The sequence below is a fragment of the Leucopleurus acutus genome (assembly GCF_964270905.1).
Source record: "Leucopleurus acutus genome assembly, chromosome: 11".
NCBI lineage: Eukaryota > Metazoa > Chordata > Mammalia > Artiodactyla > Delphinidae > Leucopleurus > Leucopleurus acutus.
The window spans coordinates 3,076,369-3,092,221 of NC_139152.1; the positions used below are offsets into that span (position 1 = coordinate 3,076,369).

The 15,853-nt window shown below is 43.8% G+C and overlaps 1 protein-coding gene across 3 annotated transcripts in view; it reads left to right on the forward strand.

The window, feature by feature from the left end:
- RAD52 (RAD52 homolog, DNA repair protein) overlaps positions 1-15,853 on the forward strand; it is a 58,207-nt gene that overhangs the window by 23,473 nt on the left and 18,881 nt on the right. The window contains exon 1 of one of the 3 annotated variants that reach the window (XM_082850737.1): positions 3,842-3,881. The exons of 1 other annotated variant lie outside the window; for it this stretch is intronic. The gene's annotated coding sequence lies outside the window, so the exon portion shown is untranslated. Of the gene's footprint in view, positions 1-3,841; positions 3,882-3,909; positions 4,023-15,853 lie in introns of those variants that run through there. One more of the 3 variants, XM_082850739.1, reaches the window with a different exon arrangement.

Below are 15,853 nucleotides of genomic sequence, written 5' to 3' on the forward strand. Positions count from 1 at the left end.
ATGCATCCACGTCTTTGTTCTTTTTATGGCTGAGTAATATTCCATTGTATATATGTACCACATCTTCTTTATCCATTCATCTGTCAATGGGCATTTAGGTTGCTTCCATGACTTGGCTATTGTAAATAATGCTGCAATGAACATTGGGGTGCATGTGTCCTTTTGAATTATGGTTTTCTCAGGGTATATGCCCAGTAGTGGATTGCTGGGTCATATGGTAGTTCTATTTTTAGTTTTTTAAGGAAGCTCCATACTGTTCTCCATAGTAGCTGTATCAATTTACATTCCCACTAACAGTGCAAGAGGGTTCCCTTTTCTCCACACCCTCTCCAGCATTTGTTGTTTGTAGATTTTCTGATGATGCCCATTCTGACTGGTGTGAGGTGATACCTCATTGTAGTTTTGATTTGCATTTCTCTAATAATTAGTGATGTTGAGCAGCTTTTTATGTGCTTCTTGGCCATCTGTATGTCTTCTTTGGAGAAATGTCTGCTTAGGGGGCTTCCCTGGTGGCGCAGTGGTTGAGAGTCCATCTGCCGATGCAGGGGACACGGGTTCATGCCCCGGTCCGGGAAGATCCCACATACCGCGTAGCAGCTGGGCCCATGGGCCATGGCTGCTGAGCCTGCGCGTCCGGAGCCTGTGCTCCACAACGGGAGAGGCCACAACAGTGAGAGGCCCGCGTACCGCAAAAAAAAAAAAAAAAAAAGAAATGTCTACTTAGGTCTTCTGCCCATTTTTGGATTGGGTTGTTTGGTTTTTTAATATTGAGCTGCATGAGCTGTATATATATTTTGGAGATTAATCCTTTGTCTGACGATTCATTTGCAAATATTTTCTCCCATTCTGAGGGTTGTCTTTTTGTCTTGTTTATGGTTTCCTTTGTTGTGCAAAAGATTTAAGTTTCATTAGGTCCTATTTGTTTATTTTTGGTTTTATTTCCATTACTCTAGGAGGTGGATCAAAAAAGATCTTGCTGTGATTTATGTCAAAGAGTGTTCTTCCTATGTTTTCCTCTAAGAGTTTTATAGTGTCCGGTCTTACATTTAGGTCTGTAATCCATTTTGAGTTTATTTTTGTGCATGGTGTTAGGGAGTGTTCCAATTTCATTCTTTTACATGTAGCTGTCCAGTTTTCCCAGCACCACTTATTGAAGAGACTGTCTTTTCTCCATTGTATATCCTTGCCTCCTTTGTCATAGATTAGTTGACCATAGGTGCGTGGGTTTATCTCTGGGCTTTCTATCCTGTTCCATTGATCTATATTTCTTTTTTTGTGCCAGTACCATATTGTCTTGATTACTGTAGCTTTGTATTATAGTCTGAAGTCAGGGAGTCTGCTTCCTCCAGCTCCGTTTTTTTCCCTCAAGACTGCTTTGGCTATTCGAGGTCTTTTTTATCTCCATACAAATTTTAAGATTTTTTGTTCTAGTTCTGTAAAAAATGCCATTGGTAATTTGATAGGAATTGCATTGAATCTGTAGATTGCTTTGGGTAGTATAATCATTTTCACAATATTGATTCTTCCAATCCAAGAACATGGTATATCTCTCTGTCTGTTTGTATCATCTTTAATTTCTTTCATCAGTGTCTTATAGTTTTCTGCATACAGGTCTTTTGTCTCCCTAGGTAGGTTTATTCCTAGGTATTTTATTCTTTTTGTTGCAATGGTAATGGGAGTGTTTCCTTAATTTCTCTTTGAGATTTTTCATCATTCGTGTGTAGGAATGCAAGAGATTTCTGTGCATTTATTTTGTATCCTGCAACTTTACCAGATTCATTGATTAGCTGTAGCAGTTTTCTGGTGGCATCTTTAGGATTCTCTATGTATAGTATCATGTCATCTGCAAACAGTGACAGTTTTACTTCTTCTTTTCCAATTTGTATTCCTTTCATTTCTTTTTCTTCTCTTATTGCCATGGCTAGGACTTCCAAATCTATGTTGAAAATAGTGGTGAGAGTGGACATCCTTGTCTTGTTCCTGAACTTAGAGGAAATGCTTTCAGTTTTTCACCACTGAGAATGATGTTTGCTGTGGGTTTGTCGTATATGGCCTTTATTATGTTGAAGTAGGTTCCCTCTATGCCCACTTTCTGGAGAGTTTTTATCATAAATGGGTGTTGAATTTTGTCAAAAGCTTTTTCTGCATCTATTGAGATGATCATATGGTTTTTATTCTTCAATTTGTTAATATGGTGTATCACATTGATTGATTTGCGTATATTGAAGAATTCTTGCATCTCTGGGATAAATCCCACTTGATCATGGTGTATGATCCTTTTAATGTGTTGTTGGATTCTGTTTGCCAGTATTTTGTTGAGGATTTTTGCATCTATATTTATATACTTATTTTAATATGTATGCTTTTTGGTTTTATTAAAGTTAAACCTTTTTTCCTCTTTATTATCTTTCTCCTTTTGTGAAATATCCACTCACTTCATTTGTTTGTATTTCCTGAGTTGTTAGAAGTTTTTATATATGAATTCTCTTCACCATACATGTCAATAATATTTCCCCCTCTTTCTTGTTTATTTTCTACTTCCAGAAGCTAAAAAACTTGAATGTAGGTAGCTACATTTATCCATCTTTTACTTCATGATTACTTTATCAGCTTTTATAGTTAGACAGCTTTTTTCTGCATGCTGAGGTCGGATATTCATCTGCATATTTTTTTTACTTTGTTTTATGTGTATCTGCGTGTATTTAACATTTCACCCTTGAATTCAGCTGTAATTTATTTCAGTGCATATTTTGATAAGGAATATAACTCCAAACAGTAACTGTCTCAGCACCATTTGGAAGCCAACATTCCTTTCTTTACCAAATGCACTGGGGGTGGGGGTACGGGGATGCTCCCGGGAGGAGTGAGCAGTCAGCTCAGCTGGAGGTGACTCGCCCGGGGCTTTGCTGCTCACATCGGGGTCAGCGCGGCTGGAAGGGCTCCCGGGCAACAGCTGGAAAACGCAGAGACTGATTTTGTTGGAGTTTTCCGCAATCAGCTCGGAGTCGCGATGACAACTTTTTAATCTTGCTTTGCTCGGTTGCTGTAAGATGTCCCGAGCGCAGGTCGCCACGCAGCGTCTCTCTCGACGCGAGCGCCTGGGAGTCCTGCAGACCCGGGGGCGGGGGTGGGGGGGAGTGCGGGGAGGTGGGCGTGTGGAGCCGGGAGGGAGACGGGGTTGTGCGCTGGGCGGTGACGGGCGTGTGCCGGGCGGGAGCGGGCGCGGCCTGGGCCGGAGGGCTCCTCGGCCTGCGATCCAGGCCGCGCTCTGACGACCGGCCTTAGCAGGATGCAGGAGAACGGTCCTCTCCCGCAGCAGCCTACGGGCACTGAGCGGCGCCAAGCCGTCCTGCCGCCCCTCGTCGGGCTCGGGCTGCCTGACTGGGAGAGCTGAGGGCGGCGCCACGAGGCCAGGCGAGCTCGCCGGCCGCCAGGGGGCAGCAGAGATCCCGGCGGCGCAGGGCCCGCGGAAGCCAAGCGGAGTGAGCGGCGGCACGGAGGTCAGGTTCACGCTGTTAGCTTGCTTTTGCGGCTCTCGACAGACGGCTCTGCTCCCGCTCCGACTTCAGTTGCAGCTCCTCTTCCTGTGCCCGGCAGTGGCCCAGCACGTTTTCGGTCTGACCTTCTTCCGCGGACCCTTACGCGCGTACACGCAGTTATGGCCCGGGGCAGATTGGCCCGGACCGTTTCCCCAGCGTCCTCTGCGCGGTCGTGCCGGAGCGCCCTTCTCCGCGTTCAGCCCACCCCAGCCGGGCGCGCTCTCCCTCCCGGACCTTATTCCCAGCGTCCTCTGCGCGGCCGTGCCCGAGCGGCCGTGCCCGAGCGCCCTTGCTAGCGTTTAGTCGGGACGGAGCTTCGTGCGCGCTGCGTGGCCGAGGCGCGTGAGTGGGGTCTCCGCCGGGTGGGGAGCTCGTCTTGCGAGTCCCGGCTCAGTGGTCCCAGGCCCAGCAGCGTGTGCTGAACCGCGAGGGCGCTGCGGCCCGAGGGCGCCGGAACGGGCGGGGCTGGGACTGGGCCGCGGGGTAATTGGTGCCCGCGGGCGGGGACGGAGGGTGTACGCGGCTGGGCCGCCGGGCGGGAGAGGCGGCGGGGAAGGAGTTAACCGTTTAGGAGGGATTTGACAGGTGAGCGCGTCTTCAGCCTTTCTAGACCTTTCTTTAAAAATTGAGAGAGAATTCACATACGACTAAATTCATCCTTCTAAAGAGACCAGTTGAGTGGTTTTTAGTATAGTCAGGAGATTGGGCCGCCATCACCGCTGTCCAATGGCAGAGCGTTTCATCGCCCCGGAAGGAAATCCCGAGCTCGTAGTAGACGCTTCTCCTGTCCCGCTGCCCAGCCCCACCAGGCCGCTTTCTATCTCTGAGTTTGCGGGGCCAGGATAGTTCACCTCACTGCAGTCAGACGGCGTTTGTCCTCTCGTGGGCGGCTCCTTGCGCGCGGCACAGGTCCTCGGGGTTCGTCCGCGCTGTAGCAGTGGTCGGCACTCGCCCCTTTTTACGGCCGAATGATAATAGTTCAGCGTAGGGAGAGACCATGTTGTGTTTCTCCGTCAGTCGATGGGCATTTGGGTTTTTGCACCTTTTGGCTTCCGAGACCTTTTGAGCTCTGTTCCTCCACGGAACTCACAGTCGGAGGCACAGTCAACTTAAAACCCTTCTGCCAACATTGAACTCTGGGATCGGAGCTGGTAGTGTTCCAGTGGCGTCGGGTCAGCTGTCTTGCAGGAAAGTTTGACAGGGTTTCTGTCCTCGGCTCAGCACTTGCTCGGCCGTCGGCTGTGGTGGTCACAGGCAGAGAAGCGTCGGTGTGCGGGTGTCATCAGCGATGCCGCCAAGACCTGTTGGCGCGTGATAGGAACTGGGTGGACTCGGAGATGAGCGCATGAAGAAGGTGACTGAGAGCTGTGGGAGACGTCTGACCTCCGAGCACGCCCAGTTCATCTCCGTTATCTGCGGATGCACGGCCCGGCTAAAACGCCTCCCTTCTTCCCTCTCCCCACTGATAACCACTGGTTTGCTCTCTATATTTGTAAGTCTGCTTCTTTTTTGTTTTGTTCACTAGTTTGTTGTGTTTTTTAGATTCCACATATAAGTGATATCATGCAGTATCTGTCTTTGTCTCTCTGACTTATTTCACTTAGCACAGTGCCCTCCAAGTCCATCCGTGTTGCTGTGATTTCACGGTTTAGAATGTTCTCCAAGCTTAGTGCTGAAGTGCTGTCTGGTGTTCGAAGTGCAGGGTGGCTGTGATGTGCCTTACAGAGACACGCACGGCAAGCTTCTCTTAGATGAGCTTTGTTCGGGCCTGAGTTATGTGCTGTTGGCTGTGATTTCAGTAGTTATGCATCAACAATACATACTAAATAGGGTGCCTTTAATAGACAGAAACAGGCAGAGCAAGCTTTTGTATTGACTGGTCGATGAAAACGTAGTGACTGGAGGCTCGCAGGAACCTAGGCCTGTATTTCTGCTAGGAGCAGTGGCTCGGTGTTGGATTATTGAGTGTTCGTGGTAACTGTAGAACATGAGTATCATGAATAGTGAGAATGGACTATGTAACCAATTTAGTTATTCAAGGGCAGAAAGCCTAGTGGGGATATTGATTCAACTTCTGTGACTTTTAACATTTTTCCACTCAAGGTATTCATTTTTAATAACGTTCTGGCAGTTTTGAAGCGGAGAGGAGCTAAAATAAAGCTAAAATGCTGTTTATTCTGCAAGCTGGGTAGGGACTCTGCTCAGTCCTGGAGATCCGGTAGCTAGTATAGGGCCCCGCTGTTCTCCAGCGGCAGAGTGTGGGCTATGGTGTGCTGTGATAAATGTGTAAATGCTATGGGAACATAGGGTTAATTCTGTCGAGAGTGTAGTGAGGTGTGTAAGGCTTCAAGGAAGAGATGACATTTTGAGATGTTTCCTTCTTTTTACTTAAATAATTCTTTTTCTACTCTGTTGCTAAATTTTGAAAGAAGTCTTACGAACATGAGAGTAGCATGTACGTAAATGAAAATAAAGAATTTTGATACCCAGTCCTGTTCTTCTTGATCTGCACAGTCAGAACTTCACCGCGCACTGAGCTTGGTCACTTCTGCCTGTGACGCAAATCCAGAGCCCACCCCTTCTCTCCGTGGCTGTTCTCTTGGTTGAGCCTCTGTCATTTCCTCTCTGGACTGTTGTAACGTAGACTCCGGCTGCCCTCCCCATCAGTTATTCGCTGCTGACACAGACCTTTAATTCTCAGCCTGAAATTTCCATTGCTCTCCCATGTTTACAAACTAAAGTTTTACGCTTTTAAAGGTGGCTTATTTAACCCTTCATGATAATGCCCTGCCCTGTCTTTAATAAAGATGAGGTCATACAAAAGAGGAAACTCTCCTTATGTAGCGTGCCTTCTTTTCTCTTTACTCCTTCCTTCCTTTCTCTGTCCCTCCATATATAATTAGAAATGCTTTTAGGTGATAAGGAAATAGATGAGAATAAAAAACATTTTTGCCAATCTTAATATCTTGAATTCTTCAGTTTCGTGATTACAGCCGCTATCTTGGCTAAGGCTCTTACCCCTCACCCGCCCAAAGATCTTTTTTTTTTTTTGGTCATATGTTTTTATTTCTTTGGAAAAATACCTATCAGAAGAGTTCTTGGGGCATATGGCAAATGCATGCTTAATTTCTAAAGAAATTGTCAGATTTGTTTCAAAAATTATAAAACCATAAAGCTTCTAGAAGAAAATATGGAAGAATATCGTCATGATCTGGAGGTGTGCAAAGGTTTCTTAGACAAGACTCAGAAAGCAGTAACCACTGGGGGAAAAAAAGATAAATTGGATTACATTAAAATTGAAAACTTCTTATTTAAGGTAACTATAAGAAAATGAATAGACAAGCTCTGACACCTGTTTGACAAGGAACTGATATCCAAGGTATGTAAAGAACCATTAGGGTTCAAGGCCTGGGACTAATCCCCTGTGGCCTGCTGCTCTAAACTCTGGAATGCTGGCTTCATCTTCAAGTCATTCTTTTTCATGAAGGGTACCATGTGTTTATAGCTGAGTAGTTTTATCAGCCTGTTTCCTGCCAACAGTGTATGAGCATTCTGGTTGCTTCACATCCTTGCCAACTTTTAGTGTTGTCAGTCTTTATTTTTAGCCATTCTAGTGGGTGTAGAGTGGTATGTCATTATGGTTGGTTTTAATTTTAGTCCTTGATTACTAATGATGTTGAGCACTTTTTCCTGTGTTTATTGACATTTTTATATCTTCCTTTGTGAAGTGCCTGCTCAAATCTTTTGCCCATTTAAAATTGGGTTAATTGTCTTTTTATTATTGAGTTGTAGGAATTCTTTATAGGTCCTTTTTATATCCTGGATATCAGTCTTTGTGGTTGCCTATTCATTTTCTTAGAGCTGTTTTTTTTTTTTTTTTTTTTTTTTGCGGTACGCGGGCCTTTCACTGCTGTGGCCTCTCCCATTGTGGAGCACAGGCTCCGGACGCGCAGGCTCAGCGGCCATGGCTCACGGGCCCAGCCGTTCTGCGGCATGTGGGATCTTCCCGGACCGGGGCACGAACCCGTGTCCCCTGCATCGGCAGGCGGACTCTCAACCACTGCGCCACCAGGGAAGCCCCTTAGAGCTGTTTTTGATAAGCAAAGTTTTACATTTTGATGTAGTCATATTTGTCATTTTTTCTTTTATAATTATTGCTTTCTGAGTCCTAAGTAAGAAATCTTGGTTACCTCCAGGTTGTGAAGGTATACTTATGTATTTTCTTGTAAGAATTTTATAGTTTTAGCTTTTATGTTTAGGCCTATGATCCATCTCTAGTTTTTGTGAATGGTATGAAAATTATTTTGTGAAGAATATTAAATGTTCTTCCCATACAGATATCCAGTTGTTCCAGTATCATTTGTTGAAAATGCCGTTGTACTGCATTGGTACCTTTGTTGAAATTCAGATGACTGTATACATGGCAGTTGATTTCTGGACTCTTCTGTTCCATTGGTCACTCCTTATGTCAGTACCACCCTGTTTTAATTATAGTAGATCTTTTTTTAAAAAATAAATAAATGAATACATTTATTCATTTATTTATTTATTTTTGTCTGCGTTGGGTCTTCGTTGCTGTGTGCGGGCTTTCTCCAATTGTGGCAAGTGGGGGCTACTCTTTGTTGCGGTGCACAGGGTTCTCATTGTGGTGGCTTTTCTTGTTGCGGAGCGTGGGCTCTAGGTGCGGGGGCTTTAGTAGTTGTGGCTCAGGGGCTCTAGAGCACAGCCTCAGTAGTTATGGTGCATGGGCTTAGTTGCTCCAAGGCATGTAGGATCTTCCCGGACCAGGGCTCGAACCCGTGTCCCCTGCATTGGCAGGTGGATTCTTAACCACTGCGCCACCAGGGAAGCCCTATAGTAAGTCTTGAAGTTGTGCAGTGTACGTCAACAACTTTGTTGTTTTTCAAGTTTGATTTCGTTAGTTTAGATCCTTTGCATTTTCCACGTAAATGTTAGAATCATCATCTTACCAGTTACTAAAAAAAAGTCTCGTGGGATTATGATTGCAATGGCATTGAATCTTTAGATCAATTTGGGAAGAATTTACATATTAACAGTATAGAGTCTTCAAATGTATGAACGTGGTGCATTTCCTGTTTAATTTAGGTCTTTAATTTCTTCTGGTACTATTTTATAGTTTGAAGAGGTCTTATGCATTGTTCATTAAAATTACTCCTAAGTATTTTTTTTTTTTTTTTTTTTTTTTTGCGGTACGCGGGCCTTTCACTGCTGTGGCCTCTCCCATTGTGGAGCACAGGCTCCGGACGCGCAGGCTCAGCGGCCATGGCTCACGGGCCCAGCCGTTCTGCGGCATGTGGGATCTTCCCGGACCGGGGCACGAACCCGTGTCCCCTGCATCGGCAGGCAGACTCCCAACCACTGCGCCACCAGGGAAGCCCCTAAGTATGTTTTTTTAACTCACAGTGGAGCCATCGTTCACAGTGTTACTCTGTAGACAGTGTGCCATTTTTTTCTGACTGCTTTTAAGGTTTTCTCTTTATTTTTGGTTTTTAGCATTTTGCCTACGGTGTATCTAAGTGTGATTTCCTTTGTGTTTATCCTGCTTTGAGATTTGCAGATCTTCCTAAACCTATAAACTTATGCCTTTCACCCAATTTGGGAAAATTTGAGCCATTATTTTAAAAAAAATTTTATCCCTGTTCTCTTTAACCTTTTCGTTTGGGACTTTGATTATATGTGTTAGCCATTTTGATGTTTTCCCCCAGGACCCTGAGGCTCCTTTGTTATTTTCAATCTTTTTTTTTTTCTTCTTCTTCAGATTATTTAATTTCTTTTGAAGTATCTTTTTTTTTTTAACATCTTTATTGGGGTATAATTGCTTTACAATGGTGTGTTAGTTTCTGCTTTATAGCAAAGTGAATCAGTTATACATATACATATGTTCCCATATCTCTTCCCTCTTGCGTCTCCCTCCCTCCAACCCTCCCTATCCCACCCCTCCAGGCGGTCACAAAGCACCGAATATCTGGCTGCTTCCCACTAGCTATCTACCTTATGTTTGTTAGTGTATATATGTCCATGCCTCTCTCTCGCCCTGTCACAGCTCACCCTTCCCCATCCCCATATCCTCAAGTCTGTTCTCCAGTAGGTCTGTGTCTTTATTCCTGTCTTACACCTGGGTTCTTCATGACATTTTTTTTTCTTAAATTCCATATATACGTGTTAGCATATGGTATTTGTCTTTTTCTTTCTGACTTACTTCATTCTGTATGACAGACTCTAGGTCTATCCACCTCATTACAAATAGCTCAATTTCGTTTCTTTTTATGGCTGAGTAATATTCTATTGTATATATGTGCCACATCTTCTTTATCCATTCATCCGATGATGGGCACTTAGGTTGTTTCCATCTCTGGGCTATTGTAAATAGAGCTGCAATGAACATTTTGGTACATGACTCTTTTTGAATTTTGGTTTTCTCAGGGTATATGCCCAGTAGTGGGATTGCTGGGTCATATGGTAGTTCTATTTGTAGTTTTTTAAGGAACCTCCATACTGTTCTCCATAGTGGCTGAACCAATTCACATTCCAACCAGCAGTGCAAGAGTGTTCCCTTTTCTCCACCCTCTCCAGCATTTATTGTTTCTAGATTTTTTGATGATGGCCATTCTGACTGGTGTGAGATGATATCTCTTGTAGTTTTAATTTGCATTTCTCTAATAATTAATGATGTTGAACATTCTTTCATGTGTTTGTTGGCAGTCTGTATATCTTCTTTGGAGAAATGTCTATTTAGGTCTTCTGCCCATTTTTGGATTGAGTTTTTGTTTTTTTGTTATTGAGCTGCATGAGCTGCTTGTAAATTTTGGAGATTAATCCTTTGTCAGTTGCTTCATTTGCAAATATTTTCTCCCATTCTGAGGGTTGTCTTTTGGTCTTGCTTATGGTTTCTTTTGCTGTGCAAAAGCTTTGAAGTTTCATTAGGTCCCATTTGTTTATTTTTGTTTTTGTTTCCATTTCTCTAGGAGGTGGGTCAAAAAGGATCTTGCTGTGATTTATGTCATACAGTGTTCTGCCTATGTTTTCCTCTAAGAGTTTGATAGTTTCTGGCCTTACATTTAGGTCTTTAATCCATTTTGAGCTTATTTTTGTGTATGGTGTTAGGGTCTTTTGAAGTATCTTAAGTTCATTATTGAACTATCTTAAGTTCTCTTTATATCTAATTTTGCATTTTGTGAACAGGATTGACAGTTTGGGGTGATTTACAAGATTCCTACTTCGAGTATTTCCTATTCTTTTAGTAATTTTATTATTTATTTATTTTTTGGCTGCGTTGGGTTTTCGTTGCTGGGCCCTGGCTTTCTCTCTAGTGGTGGCAAGCAGGGGCTACTCTTCATTGCGGTGCGCGGGCTTCTCTTTGCGGTGGCTTCTCTTTTTGTGGAGCACGGACTCTAGGCGCTTGGGCTTCAATAGTTACAGCTCGCGGGCTCTAGAGCGCAGGCTCAGTAGTTGTGGAGCATGGGCTTAGTTGCTCCGCGGCGTGTGTGATCTTCCCGGACCAGAGATCGAACCCATGTCCCCTGCATTGGCAGGCGGATTCTTAACCACTGCGCCACCAGGGAGGCCCCTTATTCTTTTGTAAGTGTAGTGAGTATGTTTCTTTATTAGAAGGCATTTGGGGGGAGATGGTTATATATCCTTTGACTTTTAAATGTTCTCTTGTCTTGTAGGATCCTAAATTTCCCCCTTTTTGCCCTTCACAGGACAGTCTCAAAGGGCATCCGTCATTCCTTTTTCCTTCTTCTCAGAAGCCCCGCCTTGCCAGTTCTGCCTCACCGAGTTGTACATAACACTTGTCTCTTTCTCCATAGGCTGCACTCATCTCCCAGAATGTTTCGTCGGTATCTTCATACTTAGTGTGGGTCTTCATTTTCCGGGAGTGATTTTAGTTCTATCTTGGGCTCTCCATCCTCCTCTTCTCCCTTCTATGCATTTCTCTTCCCATCTGGGTCCCACCTTGCTCTCCTCAAAAAGTCGAGATGAGAGTTCAAGAACTATCTCCACCAGAAATTGATATATATATTTCTTTACTTCTAGGCAGTTTGAAACTTCCACTTTCAGTCTTCTCATTATGTTAGGAGGTGCAGGATGTTTGTGGTTTTATCTGTTCCTTCTGTTGGCACGTATAGTTTCTGGCAGATGTATTGGGATATTTAGATTTATGGAGCTGCCGTAACTTTGGCTATCAGGAAGTCTTTCCTAACATTTTTTTTTCTTTCCTAACATTTTATTTTGAAAAACTTGAAGCCTCTAGGAAAGTTATACAATGAATGCCTGCATATCCTTCACCTAGATTCATAGGTTTGTTACTTTATCTCTTTCTCTCCCTGTCTTTACACATGCACACATTTTATTAGTTGAATGATTTGAGAGTAAGTTGCAGAAAACATGACAGTTTATTCTAATACTTTATCATGTATCTCCTAGTAACAAGTTCATTCTCCTATATGACCATGATAGAGTTACCACACTCAGTATCTGTAACAGTGATACAGAACCATTGTCCAAAATGCAGTTCATCGTCAGATTTCCCCCATTGCCTTAGTCATATCCTTTACAGATTTTATTTTTTCTGATCTAAAATCCTATAAAGGGTCACACAGTGTGTTGTCCTGTCTCTTTAGTCTCCTTGAATCTAGAAGAGTTCACTGTCCTTTTTGTTTTGCTTTGTTTTGTTTTTTGAGGCACTGATATTTTTGAAGAGTTCAGGCCTGGTAGGCTTCAACTTGTCTGATGATTTCCTCATGATTAGAGTCGTGATTAGATTGGTAGAGATGTTGGTGATATTATTATGTTTGACTGCTTGGTTAAGGTGGCTGCCAGATTTCTCCATTGTGACGGTGTCTTTTGCCCTCCTCCATTTTTTCTCCAAGTGCAAGTAGATTATTTGGGGACTGACCTCAGGACATACTGGGAGAACAGAGAGGCAGTGAGAAGGGACAGAAAAGGCAGTCAGCAAAGGGTGCAACCCAAGCTGATTCCACCAGGAGCCTGGAGCCAGCGCAGAACTCACGGCTTAGCTTATCCCACAGAAGGGGTGAGAAATCTAGGGTCTTTAAACTTCAGCCAGCTCCTGTCAGTCTCTGAGGGCTGCTCCCAGGGGCATCCGTTCTCTGGTACTTGCGGCTTACCCTGAACAGGTGCAGAATGGGCCCCATGCCAAGCAAGCCCCCAGGTAGAGATGCAGGTGTTGGCGTGTGGAAGTTAGGCTGGGCGTGTGCTGTTGCGGTGAGAGCTGATGAGATAGTTAGCACAGCACCCCTAGTGTCTGATAGGCCTGGGGACCCCGGGACCTAGAGCTTGAGGCAAAAGCTTATGTGGTATTATTTTTTTAGGAAGTGCAATTCCAGGAAGCAGAAGTGAAGGAAAAGGGGATTGAGAAGAGATGGAGACGAAGTCAGTTCAAGCGTGCATTTCCAGGCTGGCCACCCCTTGGTAACAAGGACAGCTGATTGCTTGGTTTCCTTAAGCTGTCTCCCTGGAGGAGGTATAAGGTGCCACACCCCAGGACAGCCACCTAAATGAGGAGAGGAGAGGATCTACTCCTCAGCGCCTTTGTCTCCCTGGTGAAAGGTCTGCCCCGTGGTATGTCAGCTCCACCAGATGTGCAGGTTGTGCCCGTGTGGGCATCAGGTGGGTCCCACGGGTTCTCACACCTCTAATGCGGGAGCGAGGCCAAGGGTGGGAGGTAAGAGGCATCCCTGGGAGCAGGAAGTAGGGGCCGTAGGGTTGTGCCCGTGTGCTGCTGGTCGGGACCCGCGCGTATGTGGTCCTCCTGATGGCAGCCAGGGTGGAGACAGTGGTCTGAGGCCTCAGAGACAGGCAGGGCCAAGACTTGAGGTCCTGCGTAAGATATGCCTGATACATTGGGAATCTACTTTGGTTTAACAGGTACGCATGTACATACACATAAAACACACATATACAAGCACAGTCATATGTGAAGAAGATAATAGCTATCTGTTGCTGGTGGGAATCCAGCCACATTTTACTTCTTCCCATATTTTTGATATGTTTAAAGCTTTCTACAGTAAAGACATTTTAATTTTATAACAGGAAAATGGTTTGTGGACAGTTTTAGAAAGGGAGGCGGAACAGTAAGCGTTTTTTCCAAAGTTAAAACTGGCAAAAAGAATAATTCCAGGGCTTCCCTGGTGGCGCAGTGGTTAAGAATCCACCTGCCAATGCAGGGGACATGGGTTCAAGCCCTGGTCCAGGAAGATCCCACATGCCATGGAGCGACTAAGCCCATGCGCCACAACTACTGAGCCTGCGCTCTAGAGCCTGCGAGTCGCAACTACTGAAACCTGCGTGCCTAGAGCCCGTGCTCCACAACAAGAGAAGCCACCGCAATGAGAAGCCCGCGCACCGCAACGAAGAGTAGCCCCCGCTCGCTGCAGCTAGAGAAAAGCTCTCGTGCAGCAACAAAGATCCAACGTGGCCAAAAATAAATAAATAAATATTTTTAAAAAAATAATTTCATGTTTTAGTCTATAGAGAGACTAGTTTCAATATATTGAATCTTATAAGATTGTTTAGAAAAGTAGAAACAAATTGCTTTTTAAATGTGAGAAGTGTAACTGCTGCCTTATAAAATTAGTTTCTAGAATTAAAAAATATACCTTGTCTATATATCCTGCATTATGTATTTCTTTCATTCACTGGTGTATCCGTTCATTTAATATTCAGACACTTCCCTTCCTGACCACCTACTATGAGCAAGGTACTATGCTAGGCCCTGGGGGTGCCACAGAGAGTCAGGAAGAACCCCCCACCTTCTAGGGGTTCTTACTGGAGTGGGGAGAAATGGATGTGGTAGAGACAGTACTCACCAAATATTTAAATGCCTTCTTACATTTCCCAGCCTCTGGGGCCGTGTGACTAGTTCTGTCTGGGGAACTGTGACCAGAGTGATGCATGTCACAGCTAAGGCAGCTCTGAGCTGGTATGACTGCTCCAGCTCTGCCTACCCCTGCAGTGCTGACCTCAGGAGTCACACATGCCACACGGCATGGCTATAGGATGGACAGGGCCTCCAGACTGTATTAAATCTTTCATGAGTGAGATAGAAATCTTTTCTGTGTTAAGCTATTCCCCTCCTTTTTTAAAATTGTGGTAAAATGTACATAATGTAAAATTTATCATTTTAACCATTTTTAAGCATGCAGTTCAGTGGCATTAGTACATTTGCAGTGTATACCCTTGTTTTTAACAGATAACCAGATAGGCTCTCATTTGACTTTGTGAACATCCTGTTCACCTACAGCTTTTTAGTACCCCACTCTGTGACGTGTGGGCCAAATCTGCCACCTCTTTTTGTAATAAAGTTTTTGTTTGTTTCTTAGTTTTTATTTTATTTATTTATTTTTGGCCATGCCATGTGGCATGCAGGATCTTAGTTCCCTGACCAGGGATTGAACCCATGTCCCCTGTAGTGGAAGCACCGAGTCTTAACCACTGGACCATCAGGGAAGTCCCTAAATTTTTATTTTATATTGGAGTATAGTTGATGAACAATGTTGTGTTAGTTTCAGGTGTACAGCAAAGTGATTCAGTTATACATGTATTTATTCTTTTTCAATTTCTTTTCCCATTTAGGTTATTACTGAGTATTGCGCAGTGTTCCCTGTGCTGTACTTTAGGTCGTTGTTGGTTATCCATTTTAAATATAGCCGTGTGTATATGTCAGTCCCAAACTCCCAATCTATCCCTCCCCGCCGGCCTTCCTCCCTGGTAACCATAAGTTTGTTTTCTAAGTCTGTGAGTCTCTTTCTGTTTTGTAAATAAGTTCATTTGTGTAATAAAGCTTTATTGGGACACAACCATGCCCATTCATTTATGTATTGTCTATGGCTACTTTCACGCTAAAATGCCAAAGTGAAGTAGTGACAGAGACCATATAACCTGCAACACCTAACATATTTACTCTCTGGCCCTTTATGGAAAAAGTTTGCTGACCCCTGCTTTATGGAACAGGTATTTAAGTTTTTATTTTTATTAAAATAATACATGCACATATTTGAAAAGGAAATAGCACTAAAAGTTTTATTTTTAAAAAGGCGAGCCCTGCTGCACTGTTCTTCACACCAGCACCACTCCTAAGAGATGTTTCTTTCTTTTACTTGTCTTTTCTGGCATTTATAGTTCTAAGTAATATCCTCATTCCACTATTTCTTGATTTAACAATTTTAGACACTAACTATTGACTAACCTAGTATAGGCCACTATCCTACTTTTTAGTGCAAGATTATAAATAAATTTACCAATTCTTAGCTGAAAGGTAATGTTTTATG